This window comes from Ambystoma mexicanum, chromosome 12, assembly GCF_040938575.1.
Source record: "Ambystoma mexicanum isolate Mex_15411 chromosome 12, UKY_AmexF1_1, whole genome shotgun sequence".
NCBI lineage: Eukaryota > Metazoa > Chordata > Amphibia > Caudata > Ambystomatidae > Ambystoma > Ambystoma mexicanum.
The window spans coordinates 249,927,360-249,949,983 of record NC_090936.1 but is presented as its reverse complement, the minus strand read 5'-3'; the positions used below and the strand labels follow the sequence as shown (position 1 = coordinate 249,949,983).

Below are 22,624 nucleotides of genomic sequence, written 5' to 3'. Positions count from 1 at the left end.
GGCTTCAAGCCAACTCACCACATTATATGCACAAGGAGCTGCAAATGTCATGCCTACCAGTTCACAAGAACAGGGAAACATGAGGCAGCTCGACTCAATTAGGCATAGTATAACTGAGCCGTAAGGCCAGTCCCTAGTAGATATTGATGGACATTGAGCGTTATTTAGATTTAAAAATACAATAGCAGACATTTCTGACCAGGAGAGCTCCTATGATGAGAAGATCATTGAGTTAGACTGGCAGAAACACAGGTTATAAAGGGACCATCTGGTCCACTTTGGAGATAGAGCGGAATCAGAGCCCAGGCCTCAAAAGAGCATCTTGAAAACCTCCACCCATTCAGGGAGGTGGGGGGAGGGGGAGGACTCCAGCACACCTGGAGGAAGGGAGGAGCAAGACTAGTACTCACCTGTGAGAAAGGGGGAGCTCAAGGGAAGTGACCCAGATAGCCCACAGTACCACAGAGGAGAAGAGACCCAGTCATTCCCAGTCCCAGGGAGCGCCTCGAGGACAGGGAGTGGACCACAAATAGTAGCAGCTCTGAGTCTGAAGGGAAATGAACTCCGGTGCGGCGAAAAAAGAAGGCTGCCAAATAGAACTCTGGTAAAATACCCAATTCAGCAAATAAAAGTTATCAGAAGCTTCATGACTCCATACCACACAAATGCCAAGTACTCAATATGGAAGAACCTGGAGCTGTATCACCAGATGATGTCATTTGGCATTAGAAATGATCACAATTCCATGGTGTTTGTCAAGTGGACATTCTACCCGGAATATTCCAGCTTCTTTGCTGGGCTGGAGGATCAAGATCATTCAAGATGGTCTACCTACAAGGCGGCCATCTTCAAACACTTCTCTGTGCACAGGAACCCTCAGGACGCTTGCAAGAAACCCTACAACCTGCAGTGCAGAGAGGATCAGGAACCTAGAGAGTTTGTGCAGGAACTGAAGCAGACATTTGCCCAGACCTCCAGACGGGTGTGCACCAATAGTAAGATGTTTATTAATACGTATTTACACACCCTTCCCAAGTATATCATGACCCAGTTGGTAAGGGACTTCCTTGAGCAAAGTACCCTAGATTGGGTAATAAAACAGGCTACTTGGATCTATGAGGTTGAAAATTAATTCCAAAACTCCCAAGCCATCCAACACCCCGACTGCTGCTAAGGTGGTGGAGGTGAAAAATACCCCCATTCTGGATTTAGAAATGGCGGGGGCCTAAAAACACTCCCCCCTCTAAAAAGCCTAATGAGAGCCAGAGGAGACCCTCTGATTAATCACAATTGAGTGGTAGCCAGGCAGGGTATTCAACAAATGCTCACCCGACTGCCGCCTACATTAGCCCGAGATACAAGGGTAACAGACCCATCTTGGGGTATGTATGGATTCTGCTGGCACAAGGGCTGGGGTCCAATTAGGTAAGTACGGCCTCAGGAAATTTCCCTCAAAACATCCCTCCAAACTTCCCACAAAACCGCCCTCAGGAGGGAAGTAATATAACATTCCACCCTCCAACTTAAGTTTCTTCCCCAGGTACCCTCCAAACCTCAACTTTCAGAACAATACTCCCTCTCTCTCTCTCTTTCTCTCCCCGCTTTCAGGACTGTCGACCCCCAAATCAGGGAGGAGGGAGACCAAGGATGGAGGGCTACCAGGGAAACCCTCAATACCCAAGCTACTCCGGGAGAAGGGACAGCTGCGCTTCCCGAGAGCAGCAAAGGTATGACTCTAGACCCCCATACCAACAATAGAGGATGTTGCATCTGCGTGCCAGGTCCAAAATCTGACCCAAGACATGAGTTGCATGTTGAGGGCTCAGCAGAACCCTCAAATGGACATGGCTGCACAGAACAGCTCAAACCCAGGGTCTGTTTCCCCCGGATCAATGACGGGGAGAAAACACTGGCAACCAACAAGTTCCAGAGGAGGAGGCCCGGGTGGGGAAGGGAGTGTCATGGCCACAGGCCCCAGAACACAAATAGCACACCATATAGTGATGGGGGCAATGGGTCACTTGACTCTCTTATGTCCCTTTAGGACCCATAAACACAGGGGCCCTGGCTGGACTCAGTCCTGGCGCCAGGCTCATACAGACATGTTGTCAGGGCTGAGCAAATTGGCAGCACTTCAGGTGGAATACTAGTGTCCCACAGTCACCAAAGCCCTGTGAAACCCTTCTCACAACCCTATGTACAGTACATGAGGAGGATTTTTCATCCATATTGCAGGCAGAGCATGCAGAGCTTCAGAACCGTCAAGAAACTACATTTCCCAGAAGGCCATGTGCTTCACAAGCCTGCCGGGAGGAAAAGCTGCGCCCAACAAACAGCGCATGCGCAAGCCGCGCCCACACTTCCCCGCTTGCTATTCCGGCTGCAGAGGACAACTGACGTGTTTCCCAGAGCTCCGTCCAGGGCAAGCCTACGCGGGACAATCTGCCCGCCTGAAACCTTCACAGGCCCCGCGTCAGCTTTCAGATAAGTGCTTTAGATTGTTCCGTGTGCGGAGAGAAAGACTAACGAAGCGGCTGAAGTTGCAGTGCATGCAGACATAGTATTTGGGCGGTGTAGACCGCAACGTTCGGCAGTAAATTAACCCCCATGCAGAATGCATAGGGGGGACTGACTGAGCGCTAGAACGCCCAGGCTACGTTCTGGGTGAGGAAACCTGAAACAAACGATTTCCAATCCTCCAACGGGGCAGGGCAGGAGGCACGCGTGCAGAGCCTCGGGTGAAGATAACCCGATTCGAGCACGTCAGCGGGTCCCAATTACCCAATTGTTTGTGGTACAAGTGCAGTATAAGAACGTGTCTGGCACAGCACACGCTTATTGTTATTTGCTATTTTCCAGCGGAATTCACTACAGAACATTCGGGGACTTCCTGAGCCGTGCTAAGGAGAACATGACTACGATCCGCAGCTAAGTGCAATTCTGGTTCTTAATCTAAGTGTACATTGTCTTGCTACAAGGTGCTATGTAATGACACAAGGTGCTATGTAATGATACTAATATTGTACAATCGGGCACTTTAGCATGCTCCTTCTATAACTGCATGAAGGAATGCAGTGGGGAGTAAGGCTCATACTAAACCCTACCCAGGTGAAGCAGTTGGTGGTTAGAGCTCCAAGCAAAAGCTCCTAAGGTGTGGTTTCAAGCTCCACCAAAAAGGCTTCCAACTACTGGGCAAAGATGTGACTGTTGTGCATGGTATGAGTGGGCGGTGAACACACCACAAGAACTACCAATGGAGAAGGCAGCAGGAGCTGAGGAGCATCTTTCCCAATATCCCCATACCCATCCATAACCTCTCCCTAAACCTTTTCCCGGTGATCCTACAACCCTCTACCCATCCACTCTACGGACCCTAACCCTCTTTACCCGGCGGGTCGCGGTGTCCTGTGTTTCCAATTGGGTCCAGGTGCCAAGACCTTATGGGGAGGCAGGTGTTCGTGCTGCCTCTGCGCCAGATAGGATTGAAGACGCCCAACACATGTGAGCAGGAACCCTTTATTTCAGTGCAGGAGTGCTTTTACTTTATTTCAATACAGGAGTGCTTTTATTTTACAAGAACTTTCCAGGAGCTGGAAGCTTTTATTCCAGAGAACATCCTCATGTGCTGACTCATCGGGTGTGGCTCTCTAGGCCTGGTCTTCATGTACAGACTCATCGGGTGTGGCAGGGTGTGGCAGGCAGGCTGAACCTGGTGGGCGTGGCTTCTGTAGCTCAGCTATATAAGCTGCTCCATCCTTAAGACCAGTGCTTTGCGTTACTGTGCCCTCGCGTGCAACGTGATGCTCACCGCTGCTTGGACCAGTTTACTTACCTTTGAAACCAGGCGTTTACCTGCATACTCACCTCCAGGAAACCGGTGCTTCATCGCTTCATCTGCAGACTCATCTCCTGACATCAAATGATCTTGATCCCGATGCATAGCACCGCACTCCGCATCCACGAACTCGGACCTTGTGAAGAAGAAAGACAAGGTTAGAACATCTGTCCTAGGGCCGCGCCACATTTGGACCCAGCGCGCCCTCTTATTAACAATTTACCAGCTACTGTACCGCTGCAGCTTCGTTCCTCATTCGCTCCGGCTGCCGCCTCGAGCTCCGCAGCTTCTGCCGGGCCAGCAACATCAGATGCAAGGGAAGAAAGCAAAAGAGCAAACATCAAAAGTGGAACGGACAGCAATACAAGACAACAAACTTTACAATACAACAAAAACAGACGAGGACAGACAAAGGCAAACAGGAACACTTACCTGAAGTATCGAGGATTAGTCGCAGCAGGTCTGGACTACCATGTGCAAGGGACCAGTGAAAGAACTCGGTCCAGATCACACAAGCGCCCCTGCCAGAAGCAGCAGGACCGAGTGCTCACCAAAACTAATCAACAGGTGAGCTTACCAGGGACAGCAGATCCCCCGGGTACCACGGTTTGGGAGAAGAGGATCAGGCGTACAAGCTGGCATACTCTTGCCCCCTATTCTCCATGCAGGAGCAGTCCCGAGCAGCATCACCTACTACCACCAGTCACCACATAAGCACAGAGGGCGAAGTCGGACCTGAGCGACCTCACCCCCGGGAGGACTGAAACCAAGACCCAACGCCTCGGCAGAGACCAGGTGAGCATAACAGGGAGATGCAAAGCCAACGAGAAAATCTCCTTTCTCGCCCATGAAAAACCCTTAGAAACCTCTGAACCTGAATCCAAATCTCCTACCCCCAAAAAGCTGGAACCTAGGGAAGAGAGGGTAAGTAGGAGAAACCAAGGAACAAAGAAAACCCAATTCATGGAGGTAGTCCGCGTCATTCAGTTTGAAGGAGAAGAGCCGGGAAGAAAGCTTTCAGGGATGGGAAGGGGGATTCCTCCCAAGGAAAAATGGGTCCCAAAAGACCCTAACTTAGACTGGGTAAGTATGGGGACTGACCCAGATTCACCAATTCCTAAACCCCAACCATGTTCTCCAGATGACTCTGCAATCAATGAGGGCTCCTCCCCCAAACCGGTTCAAGTGACTGTCTCCAGGAAAAGGGGGACAGCAGAGAATCAGGGGAAGAAGGGGATTCCGAAATCCAACAGATATCTGGGTATCCATTTTCTTTACAGATTCCTGGAATCGACACAGAAAACCATAGAAGTTCACACAGGGTCGGAGTTCAAAATAAAGAAATTAACTGCCAGGTTGGCTCAAAATGCACATTTAATTTGCTCCCTTGAGGAGAGAGAAGGCAGATTGTATGCCTCCATCAAGGTACAGGGCCATAGTGAATTTTCAGTGCTGGTGGATACCGGTTCCCAAGTTACCCTTCTGTCCAAAAAGGCATTTGACCAAATGAATTCAGGAAGGTGGGAGAGTTGCCAAATTCTCCTCACACCTCTTCCTGGACAACTCCAATACTTTGACAGAATTGACATTTCCGTCGAGGGGACTGCAGATCTGGAGATCAAAATTGGGCAACATAGGGTGAAACACGTGGTGATAGTTGTCACTCCAGAGGGCACAGATTGTCAGCTGTTATTGACTGTGTGAACAAAGTCCTCTAGACACAGACTAACCAGCCAATAAAGTTTAAATGGCACATGCCACATGGTTAAGCAGAGGTCTGACCAAATCGAATTCCACTTTAGGAAGAATCAAGGCCCCGACATCACTGTCATATCTGTAGGAGAACAAACTGGTGATGGCAACCCTTCTCCATTTTTGAAAATCAACATTCCTCCCCATTTCAAGTAGCATTCAACACTGGAAGGAGATACCCTGAAATGTTATACCAATCCACAATTTGAAGAAGACCTAAATCCCATGATAAAAGATGATGTAAAACCAGCTCAAAGCTTGATTGGCATCCAGAAACAGGGTGAACAGTTGTTTCTCCCCATTCAGGTAAATGAGGGGGGCTGTTCTCACCAGAATATGCATGAAAAATGGAAAAAGCTTCATCAGCAGAGCATTATTCAGGAAACTCCCAAAAGTTCAGACCAAACCCACATTTAAGTTGATTGACAAGTGGGAAATGGGCCAGGAAACTAATTCCCAATTCCAAACATCTCCTGCCTAGCAGATGCATGCTAAATATTTCCATTGGTGACAAAGCATAAATCATAATTGTTGGGTTGTGAGAGATGTCCTTCTGCATTTTACTTAGGCAGTGACATTCTCAAATCGATTCACAATTAATTTAGACTTAATTAATTACAAAGTCTGGTCCCGATTGGGAGGTAACCTCATGGGCTTTGACAATCCTGAGAAAGCATTATGGTCAGCCCAATTGCTACCGTATGCAGTTCAAACTCGAGAAGAGGTCATCATCCCAGGACTGGTACGACAATCCAAAATTCCCCTAAAAATAAAGCAAGCACAGAACCACCAAATCCAGAACGCTTATATAAATTTAAATTATCACCTCCAACAGCAAGGGTTGTATTTGAAGCTGACACCACTAGTTGACCTAGAACACAACACCATTCGAATATTGGTGGACAACGGTGACCCTAGGAGTATCACTCTGGGTGCAGACACCTTTATTGGAATGGCGGTTGATGCCCAACATTTCTCCATTGACTTAGGGAATGAGATCCTGGGACAAATTCCAAATGACTTACCTCTGTGACGATGACACACCTTAAAAACAGATTTTCACCTGTCAAGGTGGTCATTCCTTGGTGTACTTTGCCTGCCCTTATGGGGGCAGGAGGTAACCTGCGACATCACGAAGGATGAGGTGGTATTTCAAGTCAATAGTGACGGCCTCCCCTCCTTGAAACCTCCTGTCCAGGCCAATACCATAACAAGAGATCCCTCCACGCAACTGGAGGATACCATGGAAATTGCAAAACCCAAGGTATTTCCAGGCTTCAGGCAGATGGTTGAGGAAAGAATCAAACTCGCTGATGCCCATGAGACCGAGGAGCAAAAGCAGAAATGGAAACAGGTGTTTTGGGATTTTCAAGACATCTTTCGCGTGGACTCATACGACTGCGGTTGCACTGAGATACATTCCACCTCCATACCACCGGACCCTGGGACGGCTCCCATATTCGTGAAGCAATACCGGTTGCCCCTTGCGTCTATGGAGTCACTTTATAAAGAACTTAAAATCCCATGGGATAATTTGTCCAGTCCACAGTACCTTTAATAACCTGGTATTGGGGATACTCAAACCAAATGGCCAATGGAGACTTTGTGCAGACCTTAGGGAGTTAAACAAACAATGTCCCGATGGCCTCTTCCCTATGTTGATCAGAGACTGGCCCAGATCCAAGGGACAAAGGTGTATACCACCGTTGACCTGACCAATGGTTACTGGACAGTACCCTTAAGTATGGAAGACCAGTACAAGCTTGCCTTTACCTTCAGGGGGCAGCAGTTCACATGGACCCCGGACCCCTTTTGGATACATAAACTTTGGCAATAAATTTAACATCTTTCTGCATAAACCCATACCCGACTTGGCCGAAAGGGGAAACCTGGCCTATGTAGATGATGTTCTAATCAAAAGCTCAACTGTGGAGGAACACATAGCGGAAATCCGCTATGTTCTGACCCAGTTGAAGGAAGTCGGAGCGAAACTGTCCTTCTAGAAGGTGCAGTGGTGTAAGACCCGCATGAACTTCCAAGGGTATGAAATCACCCCTGAGGGTCTCAGGTGAAAAAGGTGGAAGCCTAACTTATTTAAAAGACCCTACAACACTGCGGGAACTAATAAGCCTTCTTAGACTTACGAATTACAGTAGGAAGATCATAGAGGACTACGCAGAGGTCACAAGACCCATGGTCTATTTATTAAAGGCCGGGGTTGAGTGGGGTCCAGAGCAAGCTGAGGCCTTCCACAAGCACCTTGTTTGGCTTACCCCATCAAAAACATGGAGTTCTTCTTCTTCAAAGCAGTATTATAACAGAAGCATGACAAGGTCCACAAAGTCATCTCGTATGAGAGTAAGAGTTTGTCCTCTGTGGAGGAAAAATTCAACAGTTGTGAAAAGGCACTGGTGTGGGCATTGAAGAATTACTACCCATTCATCCAGGGGGAGCACATCATTGTCGAGACTCCTCACCAGCCCTTGCAATATCTCCAAAGTGATCGAATCCAGGAAGGGAACATGAGTAATTCCACAATTACTTCCTGGATTCTGTCCATGCAAGGCTTTCCTGTGGAGGTCAGATATGGCCAAAACAAGGAGAGTCCCCTTGCACAGGTTTTGGCAGACTTGCATGATTGTGCTCAAGAAAACTGTCTCAAGGGCGAAAGTATAAAAACCAATGAGAACATGGAGGCGTACCTGACTTCCCCGCACAAGGTCTATGAGGAAGATATGTGCCAGGGGATACCCACAGTTTAGGTGGATGGGTACTCCTACCATGTTGATAACAGTGGGGAAAAGGAACTGGTGGGTGGCATTGGGAATGCCTGGGAGAATGATGCTCCGGAGCCCTCTGCTGGGTACAAGATCGGTCCCCGAAGAAGTCAGGTGGCAGAGTTGATGGCGGTACATCAAGCAATCCTGCTTGATCACTGCTGTGCAACACCAACTCCACAGACTGGTCATAATCACTGATTCAGATTATGTCAGGAATGGGTTCGTGGAGCACCCGCTTAATTGGAAAACCTGTGGCATGCAGTGTGCAAACAACAAACCACTCAAGCATGGGAAGTTAATACAAGCCATTGATGATCTGGTCGCCTCTAATGAGATGACCATCTACTGGAAAAAGATTAAGGGTCACTCCAGAATAGAGGGACCAGACAAAACCGGAAATAACCTGGTTGACCAGTTGGCCAAAACTGGAGCCATCGACAGAGTCCATGTTGGGGGAAATCCAGCCCAAAATGAACTCTCAACTGCCCTAGTGGAGTAAGGAAACCCATATGCTGATTTGATTACAGCAGAAAAAGGGGATCAGATTATTAGGAAATGTTATCAACACATTGAAGAACCCAGGAGTTTTCCTATGACCGAATCCGATTACATCGGGAAGAGGATCTCTGTGTGTTGAAGTTTTCCAAAATATTCAAAATCCAAGACCGTTTGTTGGTACGGAGATCCATCCCTGGATGTGACCAGTGGGTGTTACCTATCTCGTTCCAAAGCCTGGTGTTAAGTCACGCCCATGACAGCGCTATAGTTGGTCATAGGGGGTTTCTTAAAACTTTGGAAATCTTGTGAGAGGTTGCATACTGGCCACACATGGGTCAGGACCTCGATCAATACTTGAAGGGGTGTCTTGTGCGTGTGCAATTTCAGCCAGGTTCCCTCACACATAGAGCCACCCTACAGAAAAGGGAAATGACACTGTCCTGGTCAGCTTTGCAAGTATTCATCGGGCCTGTGATTCGCTCCTTGAGTGGAAACAAGTAGATGTTAACCGCAACAGAAACCAGCTGCCGTGATGATTATGCACATCTTCTCGGGTTTTGGCCTTTGCCAAAGGATTGAGTTGGACCAAGGCAGTCACTTTACCAGTGAGGTGAAGACAAAGATGTAGGGTAGGGAGTTGAGAGGTACAATAAAACAATTGTGGGCCTCCTAAAGAAGCTTGTGGCAGACTCTGGACCTAGTTGGGACAACTGACTACCGCTTGTACTGATGGCCATCAGGTTTACACCATCTTCTGCGACATAAATGTCTCCATTCAAGCTCATGGTTGGATAAAAAATGGTGCTACCTCAGCATCTGCTTTATAGAACTCAAGAGCAGACCCTGATCAAGGCGTCCACAACACATGAATACATTAAGAATCTGGGAAAACACCTTCAGCATGCTTTTGCATATGCTCAGCGAAATCTGGAAAAGTCGGCACAGGGGTCGAAAACCCACTACAATTTAAAGGCCACTAAGAAAGAGTACCAAGTAGGAGACAGGGTCTACTTGTAGAATTTTTAAAGTAACCAGACTAAAGAGAGGTTCCTCCCCTCCTGGCAGGGCACTTTTGAAATTGTAGATAAAATCTCACTTGTCGCCTCTAAGATCTGCATCCCAAAAGAACAACTGACAGAAGAAAAATGGGGTCAACATCAATCAGTTGAAAAGCTGTCATCCCTTTGCGACTGATTGATGAACCAAATGAAATTTGAGCAGAGGAACCATCTGAAGAATGAAAAGGAAGGTTGAAAAAACAGACAGAAATATATATAAATAAAACAGAGTAATTTACTTGGTGTTACTTGTACAAATGAAGAAAATTAAAAAAATGTAAATAGTGTTTATGAAACAGAAATGTCATGTTATAACTGTAGGCTGTTGTACATTTTGTGTAAATCTTCCAGGAAAAGTACTGAAACATGTTTTTAAATCTTTTATTATAGAACTAACCTACTTAACTTCCAGCCTGGAGGTGAGAGCTGAGTCTGATGAGAACCCCCAGGGACCTGGAAGAGAAGGAAGAAAGGGGTTTCAGTGCCACACCCTCCAACCCAAAGATGGAAGGGGAGGCTGGAGTGTCCACACCCAGAAGAAGGAAGAAAAGGGGGTGCCATGCCATACCCGCAACCCAGAGACAGAAGGGGACACTGGAGTGTCACTCCCAGATGAAGGAAAATTACGTCTAAGGAAACCCTACTTTGCCCTGCTCTTCCCCAACAAAGAGTCATGGAAGATCAGGGTAGGGGGCATGTGGGGTGCATTTAAAGGCCCCAAACAGAAGTCCCTTTCACATGAATGGCAGGCATTTAAACACAGCAACAAAAACAGCCTGGCTTTTGATATTGTTTTTCATGTAAAGTTAAAGAGCCATGTAGAAAGGGGCCTACCTTTCATTATCAATGGACAAGCAGCAGTTTAATATAAAGGAGGAATAAAGATCCATGCGACATGGAAAACAGGATTTTTAAACATGCAATGCAAAAATGTCCTGCACACGCGTTTGCAAATAAAAACGGTAAAATATCACTGCTCACAGAAAAATGTCAAGAAAACAAAACATGATGTGTGGGTTGACAAAAGCAATGCATATTATGTTTCACCCACCAAACTCCAGCGACATTTGAAGAGATACTTAGTCATCAGGAAAAACCTGTTTCTGGCTGAGTGAAAAAAAAAAAAAAAAATCACAAATGAAAACCCCACTTCTGGCCTGGATGTCGGATCTCCCATCTAATGGCCCCCGGAAATAGAATATTGTGCTGAAGGTGTGGAAAGCCCACTGTTCCACAGACTGGCTGGCCCTGAAGGCAGGGACTTCAAGGAGAAGTCATCCTTGACTGGAGCATGACTAAAAGGTGTGAAGATTGGGGGCACCAACTTCAAAGAGACTCATAAAATACCTTCAGTCACAGGCTTGCCCAGGGAGACAGATGGCTGTGATGGATGAGGCAGAACTCCCATTTGCTGAACAGGAACACTCTCAATTAATTTAAAAGACTATTATCATTTAGGCATTTTTTCGCAGCAACCATACTGTGGGTTGATTTTATTTTGGTACAATGGTTTATGTAATTTCCAGGCGGTTTGGGGGGATGTAAAATGCATTTAGCTGTGATACTGGGAACTGTAATGGCCAGTTAGACAAGGTTCTTGATTGATCTGAACATGTTCCAAATGTGAGAATTAATGAAGGCCGAAAATGAAATTAGGGATAGGTTTAATAACTATTGTGCTTTTTATGGAAACAACAAGAATGTGCCACATGGCCATGCAACATCGTACGGGTTCCGTGGTCGGCCTATCTAATTCTCCACGATCAGCTAAAACAGAAAATATGTTTAGTATGGCAGTTGCTAGTACAATTAGGAAGTTGTGATACATAACTAGTTTTTGCCAAAAAGTTGAAAGGAGAACAAAGGATGAGAAATGGGAATATACTGATGTTGCTCCAAAACCCTAAACCAATCATGACTGGGGCAGAGGGAGAGATGGTAACTGTCCAATCCTAGTGGCAGGGATTATTGCAGGGTACTTCCCCAAGATTGTAAAATTGTATTGTATTGTTTATTTGATAATGCGCACAAAACCCATGGGTAGCCGGGCGCAGCAGGTACAAGGTTACTTAAGCTTAGGTTACATACAGAGTATAGACAAAAAACAACATAACAGTGCAGTAAGAACATGTCATTACACGCAGTGTGGAAGAAAAAAACTAGCATATTACAGTTTTGAGGGAGTGTACAGGTATAGGTATGAGAACAGAGTCATTTAAGACAACGGTATCGTGGTCATTAGGTGCCACGAGAGTTAGTTGTCGTTAGTCCAGAGCCAGTTTGTTACCTTGCATCTAAAATTAGAGTAGGGTAAGTTGGCTCTCAGTGCAATAGGCAGTGCGTTCCAGGCCTGGGCAGCTCTGACAGGGAAGCTTGCTCCGCCCGCTTTGGAACGTCTGAATCTGGGGGTTTCGAGCAGGTAGTGGTTAGTAGCCCTAGTATGGTGCCTGGATGATTTTCTAGTCAGTCTGGCTGAGATGTAAGGGGGAGCAGTGTTGTTGAGCCCTTTGTGGGTAAGCAATAGTGTCTTGAGCAGGACTCTGTTGCTAATTTTGAGCCAGTGGTGGTCTTTCCTAACATTTGAAATATGTGCTTTGCAGGGTATGTCGAGGGCTGCTCTAAAAGCGTTATTTTGGAGGATTTGCATTTTATTTATGATGGATTTGTTGGCACCTGCATAGAGGGCATTGCAATAGTCCAGTTTGGACATGACTAATGCATTGGCAAGCATGATGCAGTTGGTTTTAGAGAGGTAAGGTCTACAGGTCCTGATTAATTTGCAGGTGTACGCTGTAGAGGATGCCAGGGTGTTAACTTGTTTTTTAAGAGATAGAGTGGAATCGAGGTAAAAGCCTAGAGTGTTTACCTCGGTGGCCACCTTGATTGTGTTACCATCTATGTTGAAATTGCGATAGTTGGGACTCAGTTTTTTTAGGTTGGAGTCGGATCCCAGTATTAATATCTCAGTTTTGTCGTCATTTAGGCAGAGGCCGTGGGAGGCCATCCATGCCTGAATGAGGAGGTAGATTTTGTTTACTAGAGCTGTGTCTTCGACAAAGTTGCCTGATAGAGGTATGAGAATCTGCGTATCGTCCGCATAATTCGTGTAGGTTACCCCTAATTTGTCAAGTTTGTCGAAGAGAGGCTTAGTAAAGATATTGTACATTGTCGGGGAGACACATGATCCTTGTGGGACACCACAAGTGATCTGGATTGGGTCCGCTGCCGCTACAGGGGAGAACACTCTCATTGTACGGTTGGCTAGGAAGGATTGTACTCATGCTATAGCTTCACTTGAGAAGTGAGCGGCAGACGCTAGATGGTTGCATAATACTGCATGATCCACTAGGTCAAAGGCCGCTGACAGGTCAAGGAGAAGGAGCATAGCTGTATTACCTTTATCCTTCAGCTCGTCGATTTGTGTCTTGAGGTCAATGAGGGCCGTTTCAGTACCGTGCAGTGGTCTGAAGCCAGATTGCCGTGTACCTAACAGTTGGTGCGTCTCCAAATGGTTTTGGATTTGGAGGTAGGCTACTCTGTCAATGATTTTAAGGAGAAATGGGACCGTAGTAATAGGCCTGTAGTTAGTGGGGATAGCTGGGTCAAGTGTCTGTTTTTTGAGAAGGGGGAGAACCCAGGATCTTTTAAGGTTGGTGGGTACAGTGCTCGTGTTGAAGGAGGCATTGATAAGTTTCGAGATGAAGGGTGCTAGATCTCTGGCTGCATCCTTAATGATTTGCGCAGGGCAACTGTCACCTTGGCAGTTCGACGGTTTAAGGGACAGAATGACCTTTTCAGTTTCCAATATAGAGATATTGGTAAACCTGAAGGGTTTACCGTTATTTTGGGAGGGTGTGCTGGGTAACTCCTTCAATGGGGTGGTGCGAGTTCCACAAGGGCTCAAGGAGGCTTTTTTCTCAGCAATTTTAGATTGAAGGGTTGTGATTTTGCTTGCTAGAGCATTTTGGATACTAGTACACCAGGATTTGTCCTTGGGGACATTGTCTGTGGGGGCAATAGGATTTTCCAATTCACGAAGAATGGTGAAGAGCTCTTTGGAGTTAGAATTGGCTTTACTGATTCTATCATTGAATGAGTCTTTTTTCGTTTGAATAATTTCCTTTTTGTATTTTTTGGCAAAGTTAGCAAGTGTGGTTTTATTGTCGGCAGAAGGAGTATGCCTCCAAATAGCTTGGAGTTTGCGTTTTTGGATACGCATTTCTTTGAGATGGGGGGTGAACCAGGAGTTAAGGTGAGTTTCACGTTTACTTTTATGAAGTTTGGTAGGGGCAATCAAGTCTAGAGCTTTGGTCATGGCGTTGTTAAATGATTCAACTAACTCACTAGGGTTGGAATCATTAGGACTAGCTGTGAGAGTTGGTAGGAGAAGTGGAAGTAGTTTTTCCGCTGTGATTTCTTTTTTACTTCTTGTTGGCATGGGGGGTGCTATTTTATTCTTATTAGGTTTGGGAGGTTCATTGTTGGCTGTAAAGCATATAAGATAATGGTCGGTCCATATTTGAGGTAGGATACTGGAGATAGTAATGTTGCAGTTGTGGTTGGCTATCCAGTCTAGCGTACGGCCTTTTGTATGTGTAGGAGCTAGGACATTTTGGGTAATGTCGTGATTGACTAGAATGGATTGGATTGCTTGGGCTTGTTTGTCTTCAGCGTCATTAAAGCCTAAATTAAAGTCGCCTAGTAGAAGGAGCTGAGTGGAGTCTTTAATGCTGTCAGTGAGGAGGCTGGAAAGGTCTTCCTCAAAGTTGCATAGTGGGCCTGGTGGTCTGTACACAAGAAGTATTGTTAGTGTGCTGTTGTTTGAGATAGGTAGTTTAGCTAAGAGAAGTTCACACAATGTGAAAGCTGGGTGTGGGGCGAGTCTGGCAGCTAGATGTGTTTTGGTTATGATAGCCAGGCCACCTCCTCTGGTGTTAGGTCGGTCGACTCTTAGGATATTGAAATTATCTGGTATGGCAGTCGAGAGGGCAGGACCAGCTGCATCATGGAGCCAGGTTTCAGTGACAGCAAGGATATCTAAATTGTCCATAGACAGTATATCTGCTATTTCGGCATTGTGTGCTACAAGGGACCTAGCATTAATAAGGGCTCCTGATAGTGTTGGATTTATCGTGTTATCTTTGGCAGATCTGGGATTGGGGTGGTTAGGTCTCCTATGTTTGTAGTGTAGGTAATCAAGTGGTTGAGACCGAATTATCGTCGCAAGGTCTGGGAGGTTAGGATTAATGGTAGCGGAGGTGCGCGTGGGTACTGGTGGATTGGTTCTCTTATTTTTGATGTCATAAAGTCGTGGGAGCCTAGCTCTAAGTCGCAGGTTTCTCTCTTGCAAGTTGCAGGGTGTAGAGTTGGTGAGGGCCATTATTATGGTGATGGTTAGTAGAGTCCAGGCTATGGTCCTGCGTGAGTGTGAGAAGCAGGTAGTAGTGTACATATTGTGGGAATGGCAAGATAGTGCTTGTAATTGGTAAGTCCGGTGGGAATTGGGGTGCGAATGTACTATCAGTCTTGGTTGGGAGATCTGTAAGGATATGCTACAGCAAGGGTTCAGACTTGGGAAGTCCTAATCGTGGCTAATAATGCAAATATACTGGGGCATGGCATTGGCACTTAGAGATTGACAAAGGCGTAAGGCACAACACAATTTAAAAGTGGGCTGAAGGCGACCATAAGGCACAGCACAATTTAAAAGTGGGCTGAAAGCGACCATAAGGCACAACACAATTTAAAGTGGTCCGAGAGCGACCTATAAGGCACAACACAATTTAAAAGTGAAAATACGGTATGTGGAAGTGAAGCCCTAGTCAGGAATGCGCACAACTGGATTTTCATGAAAGGAAGTAAAGTAAAATTGTGGTTGAGCTGCTGTCGTGTAGGTAGTGAGATGATCTGCCACTATCACCTTGAAGTATATCAAATTATTGTGAATTACTATCTACACAGGCTGCGCTTGGTAACCAACGTAAAGCCACTGATGTGCAAAATTTAAACAAGAATGATGGGGAATTAATCACAGAGATATTCTACTGGTTTATTAGTAACAAAGAGCAAAGTTGTTCATTCACAGGTAAAGTGTAACACATCAATTGTGTTGAATGAGTCTGAACTTGGATGAATTACACAGAGCAATTTATATGCAATCAATAAAACACCCACAATTTATATGCAATTGCGCAGCATATTTGTTGAGTACTTCAAAAACCAAAACTTGAATGAATCACATTGTTTGAGATAGGCTTATTCGCCAAAACACACACAATTTATATGCAATTGCGCAGCGTATTTCACATTAAAGAAAAGCCAAGAATTTGCCAAAACATGCCAACACGTGTTTCAACCAAAGAGGTCGTCCTCAGGGCATACAAATGTAGTTTACCATTTGCATTAATCTATAATTATTGAACCTTGGCTTGAAATCGAAACAACCAACGTCAGAGGTAGTGGGTCAAAAAACAAGAAAAAACAGGAGAGAAAGGAGAAATAGAAAGAAATAAAAACATACCGTTAGAGATAATATATGCAATTGATTGTTCTATTTCCTAAAATAGGGATAAATGAATCTATCCATACCTTAAATATGATTGAGGTTTCCTAATACTTGATTCAACTTTCAGTAGTTGAGAGATTTAGTGATTTCTACATGCTTGACTGGACAGGGTCTGTAAGTTATAAAGACTTGGTATAATATGACACATATTTTAGTTCAAAAGTCTGCATTGCTAGTAAGTTTAACATCTAATTTGTGAAAAGTATGGAAACTATAATTACCAGTCTTGCAATCAAGAGGTAGTTGTCGTTCGACTGATATGCCGCTGTTGCAGTATAATTGAAATGTAACGCACGTTTTTAGCGTGCCTTGCCTTTAAATTCGGCCGTAATCTGTAACATGGATATGACAACGTATTTAAACACTTGTTATAAGGAACGTGCTGCATAAGCTTTTCGTTTGGTATCGTTAGGGCGTAGAACTGGCTTACCGGCATACGCTCCAAAAGTTGATGTGCTCAATGGCCGGTTGTTTCTCAATACTGAAGGCATCGGCACAATCCGGGGGTTACTATAGTAACCTTCCCGGGTTAGGTCAGGTGATGTAGTCATCTGACCCTGTTGCTTGGATACTCCTTACAAGCCGGAAATGCATAAAACAGACATTTGAGGAAAGCTTCCTATGCGGAAGCTCATTCATTTACGGCAATATTTTTGCAGCGACTTAATTACATATAGATATTTTGATGTTAATACTGTGTACAGCTTTGACATCAACAAAAAGAAAACTGAAATAATCCGTACTAATTCTAATCCTATGTTAGGTGCGGATATTGGATAGTTGGTGCTAAATATCAACCTCAATTAAGAAATCAAAATAAATGTGGTGCGCTCGAATCAGCGTGCAGACATGCAAATAACTGCCGGTTGGGCTGTTGGGACAAATATAAACAGTGACTTCTCACAGAGTGGGGTCACTAGGCTGAATATAAATGCCTCGGGCATAGTCGGTAAGCTGTATCGGTTTGCATGGGTTTGATTGTCTGTTTTTTAGCATTAAATTCGTACAAATTATAGAAACACATTCAATTCATGGTCTTGGTTCAAACCAAGTGACAGGCAACGTAATTTACAAATCATTCTTGCTTCCTGTTGTCGTAGGGTCAATTCTCTGTTACCACCTCTCGGATGTTGTTGGATGTGTTTGAGTCCAATGAATTTGATGTCTTTAATATTATCCAGTTGATGATGCTTCTGCCAATGGGAAGCTAAAGGAAGTCTAATATCCTGGCTACTAAGATTGTTGAGGTGTTCTCGAATCCTGAAACGGACTTCTCTGATCGTGCTGCCAATATACATTTTCTGACATACACATAAGATACCATAGATAACAAATTTTGTACGACAATTAATAAAGTCAAATATTTTGGTTTGAAGTCCATTATGGCAGCTAAAGATTTTTGTAGGTGCTAAAGCATGATGGCAAAAATTGCATGTCCCGCACTTGTAAAAGCCTGCTGGCTTTGTGCTTATAGTAAGCCAATTTGCCTGTCCAATTGGGTCAGGTTTAAGGAAAGAGGGACTGAGGATCTTCCTCAAAGTCTTTGCCTTGGTAAAGATAATACTGGGTCGATCAGTAATATACGATATCAAATCAGAATCTAGGTGTAAAATATGCCAATGTTTTTTCAGTATATACTGTATGAATTTGTGGTCACTTGAATATTTTGTGATGAAGTTGACATGCTTAGGATATTGTTCGCTGGACACTTTTGTCTTATTTATCAGCAATTGTGGTCTCGGTATTTTCTTGACCGCATCAGTAGTTTTCCTGATTAGTTGAATTGGATACCCTCTTTCCCGAAATCTGTGTCCAATTGACTTACATTCTATTTGAAACATTTCATCCTGGCTGCAATTTCTTTTCGCTCTTAACATTTCACCTCTGGGAATATTTTGGATAACACTTTGTCTATGGCTACTAGTTGCATGCAGTATAGAGTTTACTGCAGTTTCTTTCCTAAAGGTGCAGGTTTCGATGTTGTTTGACACAATGTTAATCTTAAGATCTAAAAAAGTAATTTCTGCTGCATCCATATGTCCTGTAAACTTAATATCAAAGGTGTTATCATTAAGGTAAAGCATAAATGCTGCAAAATCTTCTTTACTGCCTTCCCAAATCGCCAGGACATCATCAATATACCTTTTCCACCTGATAATGTTGTGCTTGAACGGATTGTTCTGAAAAATATATTTTTCCTCAAAGTAGGCCATGAATAGGTTGGCCGAATTTAAAGGCAAGGCACGCTAAAAACGTTTAATTCACAATAATTTGATACAATTTAAAAGTGGGCTGAAAGCGACCATAAGGCACAACACAATTTAAAGTGGTCTGAGAGCGACCATAAGGCACAACACAATTTAAAAGTGGGCTGAAAGCAGCCATAAGGCACAACACAATTTAAAGTGGTCTGAGAGCGACCATAAGGCACAACACAATTTAAAGTGGCGAGTATACTCAGGCCACACAGCCATACACTAACAGTGCAACAAGGTTGCAGTAACGGTTGGGGTTGTATGCTGGTAGTGAGCTTCTTACCCTGAATAGGTGCCAGCATAATCAGGATGTTGTAGGTGGGTTCCAGGAAGAGCATGAGACCTGGCACTCGGCACTTTATGGTTCCTGGACCGAAGGTACTTTTTACTGAGAAGGGTGGCAACAGGTGCAGCAGGTGGATGCCTATGATGGAAGCAAGTCCCAATAGCAAGGTTCGATAGGGGCGAGCGCCTCGCGCCTGCCAGCGGCGAACAGGGGCAAACAGGGCAGCTTGGCCTTATAGTGGCCTTGGGGTGGCCGCCGGCTATTCCGCCTGCCGGCGGATGTTCCTGGTTATGTGGAACAAGGATGCGTTGCCTAGCAACGAAGTTGAGGCCGAGCCTCGCTTTCATCCCGCATCGCGCCCGAATTTTGTTTTCTTGTAATGTCGGCGCGTGCGGGTTGTGGGCCAAAAGGGAGGTAGGCCTGCAAGTGAGGCACTTCAGTAGTGGCAGGAAGTACCCAGGAGGGGTACAAGCAGTGGATTCCCCTGGATGGCACACCTGGAGTCCTGGCTGTGCCTCGGTGTGTGCTAGTGGCTCCTGCCCACTCCGAAGGAGTAGAGGTGGGGGCTCCTGCCCGCTCCGAATGAGTAGCGGTGGGGGCTCCTGCCCGCTCCAAAGGAGTAGAGGTGGGGGCTCCTCCCCGCTCCAAAGGAGTAGAGGTGGGGGCTCCTGCCCGCTCGCCGGAAGGTTCCTGATGTGGGCAAACAGGGCAGCTTGGCCTTATAGTGGCCTTGGGGTGGCCGCCGGCTATTCCGCCTGCCGGCGGAAGTTCCTGGTTATGTGGACCAAGGACGCGTTGCCTAGCAACGAAGTCGAGGCCAAATTGGCGATGTAATTTCTGCTATATAAGGGGGACTGCACTAGGACAGGGGACACAAAAACCGATGAGACAGAAAATGGAGAAAGACAGGAAGTTGCTGAAACTTACCACCTGACAGCTGTAAGGAGACAACAGAGGATATTGCTGAGAGTGCATCTGGGCGGAGATGTCCATTTATTTTTGGGAAGGTCTCAAAGCTGTGTGGAGAGCGGGAGGCCATCTTTGAGAGTGGAGTGATCAGACCCCTGCCTTACTTCCCAGAGTGTCGTGAGATGCCGCTGGCTTTCCAGGTCCTTAAACAGAGGCTTGCTATGTAAGTAGAACTAAGCCCTGGAATAACAAAAGGTGGGGGCATCTGCTGGCCCTGAATCCTTTCCCTTTGTAGTGGGTGGGGGGCAAAACTGTAGATCCTTAGCCTATGTAACCAACATTATTAATTTAATTAATTCCCCATTTGGCAGAACACTACGGGGTGAATTTTGTTAAAATCCGATATAAGTGTGCACTGAAAACTATAGCCTATAATTTAATTAGGTATTCCTTGCTGTCCTGCTGATCCCGACATCTTTAAGGAAGAGGGGTGTCTTTGTTCTTAAATCAGTCCAACCCTTTTTATCTAGCTTCCGCAACACAGGCCTTTCAGTAAGAGGGGGTCTGAAATCCAAAATTCCCAAGTGTTCAAAATTTTCTGTCCGACTTCCCAACCTAAACAAAGCGGGAAATCACCTATTTTAAACCAAAAGTGTGGGCAAAATTATAATTGCCATATATTTTTACCAATCTTGAAATTCTACTGCTAGCCTTTTAAGGCTGCAGGAAAATCAAAATCGCACAATATTACATAAAAGCCTTCATCTTTAATGATCAGTGTAAATATTTTATGAAGTGAAATTTACAGAAAGAATTGTGCCTGTGTTTTTTTCACTTTTCTGCTTTATTTGTGCTGAGCAAGTTGATTGTGTGTGCCACGGATACAATGGTGTTTTTGACATTTTCATGCTACTTCCTATTATTTTAATTTAAATAAATACCAATATTAAGCCCGAGCGCGCAAAGGGCATCGACTCAACGGAGTATCCTGCTGTTGTGCTGTGGCTGCATTTACGGCCCTAATCAGCTGTTGCTGTTGCTGCGAGGAGAGCGAGGAGAGCGAGGAGCGGCGCACAGAAGGAGAGAGAAGGAGAGAGAAGTGCGAATCCAGCTCCGCCCCTTTCCCGCCCCCGTGCACCGCCTCCAGGAAGTATGTAAGGACTTCCCAAGCACCCTTGCGGCGCTAAGCCCGAGCGCGCAAAGGGCATCGACTCAACGGAGTATCCTGCTGTTGTGCTGCTGGGCTGCGTAAGTAATAGCCTACTGTAACGACAGGCGGAGCTGAGGAAAGAAAGCCCACACGGAGGAGCTGCACTACAGGATGAAACCTACGGCTATACACATGGAGTCACAAGGAACAGCCGTGCGAACTCGCCTGCAGGTAAGGCAAAAATTTACATCACTTCCGGAAGCAAATGCCAGCCCAGAGTGTGTACAGAATATGTCAACGCTGAAACAATCTCGCCTACCTTTCTGCACCAAGAAGCGGAAAAGCTCATCTATGGGGGCCTCAACGATCGATATAGGTAGTGAGAAAAGGCTGGGCATGGCTATAGAAGACCCTGAGCGGCTAGTTCCAAAATCGCCTGTCCTACCTATGGCTTACACAGTTCCTACTGTCAAAGAACCTATAAGCCACCCTTCTCCCCCCTTTGAAACATCGAACCCGCACGAGGATGCCGACCAGGCTAAGAAGTCTGATTTAATTTCTGGTGAAAGATATCTGAGTAAAACGACCAACACCGTGCCCCCAAGAGACAAAGAAAAAAGCTTAGTTGAAGTAAACCAAATGGTAGGGGTATCATCCGAGAAAAGCCCAGTTCTCTCGGCTAATCTGAGCCCTGAAGAGTCAACGGATACATTAGATCAACCTAGCAACCTTGAAATATGGAGAGACTCACGTGATTCGATACCACCTGCAATTTCCCTAAGGAAGGGAATTGACACTATATACATGCCGACTTATGATGCAGCCAATTATGGAACTGCACCTATACTAAATATGTGCGAAAGCATTTCGGATGAAAACTCCAGTCTGCCATTGACCTCCCCCACTTTGACTCTAAAGGAAATTACAAACAGACCTTTACTGTATGAGTCTGTCTGGGAAAAGGAGGTTCAATGGACCACAAAAGACTTAGAATTATGGGAGAAAGCTTCACCAGATCCCAATAGGGAAACAGAGAAAAATAAACAACATCTGAGAGCCATGGAAGAACCCACAACAATATGTGACATCTTCCAGCCATACAGGGAAGAGAACAGAGGTCTGTGGCTCAAGGAAAAGACCCCCCAAAATAACATCCAGGAGGAGGCAACTGCCCTGATACCAAACGACCTAACGGGCCATCAATCTCCTTCTTGGACCCTCCATAGAGATATGCCGGAGTCGCCCTATCCAAAGGGGATGCTCCCCCCAAAGGCCAGACTAGAAAAGGAAACCCTGTGGAATTTTGAAAGCGAAATTCCGTCAAAAATTACAAGTACTGAGGGAATGACAATGTTGCCACTAGCTAATCTGAGCAACTCAAATTTAGCTAGTAAAATCATGCAAGACCTTACCCTTTTGACGGGGAAAATAGAGAGAGAAAAAAGGAGGAGCTTCTCGATAATAAGCGAAAAAATGGCTGAGCTCGAAAAGGATCAAATAAAAGGGAGCTCTCTGGAGTCGGAGGTCGCGGAGGCT

The 22,624-nt window shown here is 45.5% G+C and overlaps 1 long non-coding RNA gene across 1 annotated transcript; it reads right to left on the bottom strand.

Annotated features, from left to right (window-relative positions):
• Positions 1-15,958: 15,958 nt before the first annotated feature.
• Positions 15,959-18,693, bottom strand: LOC138513491 (uncharacterized). The gene is made up of 2 exons (XR_011281763.1): positions 16,710-18,693; positions 15,959-16,600 (listed from the first exon to the last, which is right to left on the bottom strand). It is a non-coding gene; the product is annotated as an uncharacterized lncRNA (long non-coding RNA).
• Between the last annotated feature and the right edge of the window lie 3,931 nt (positions 18,694-22,624).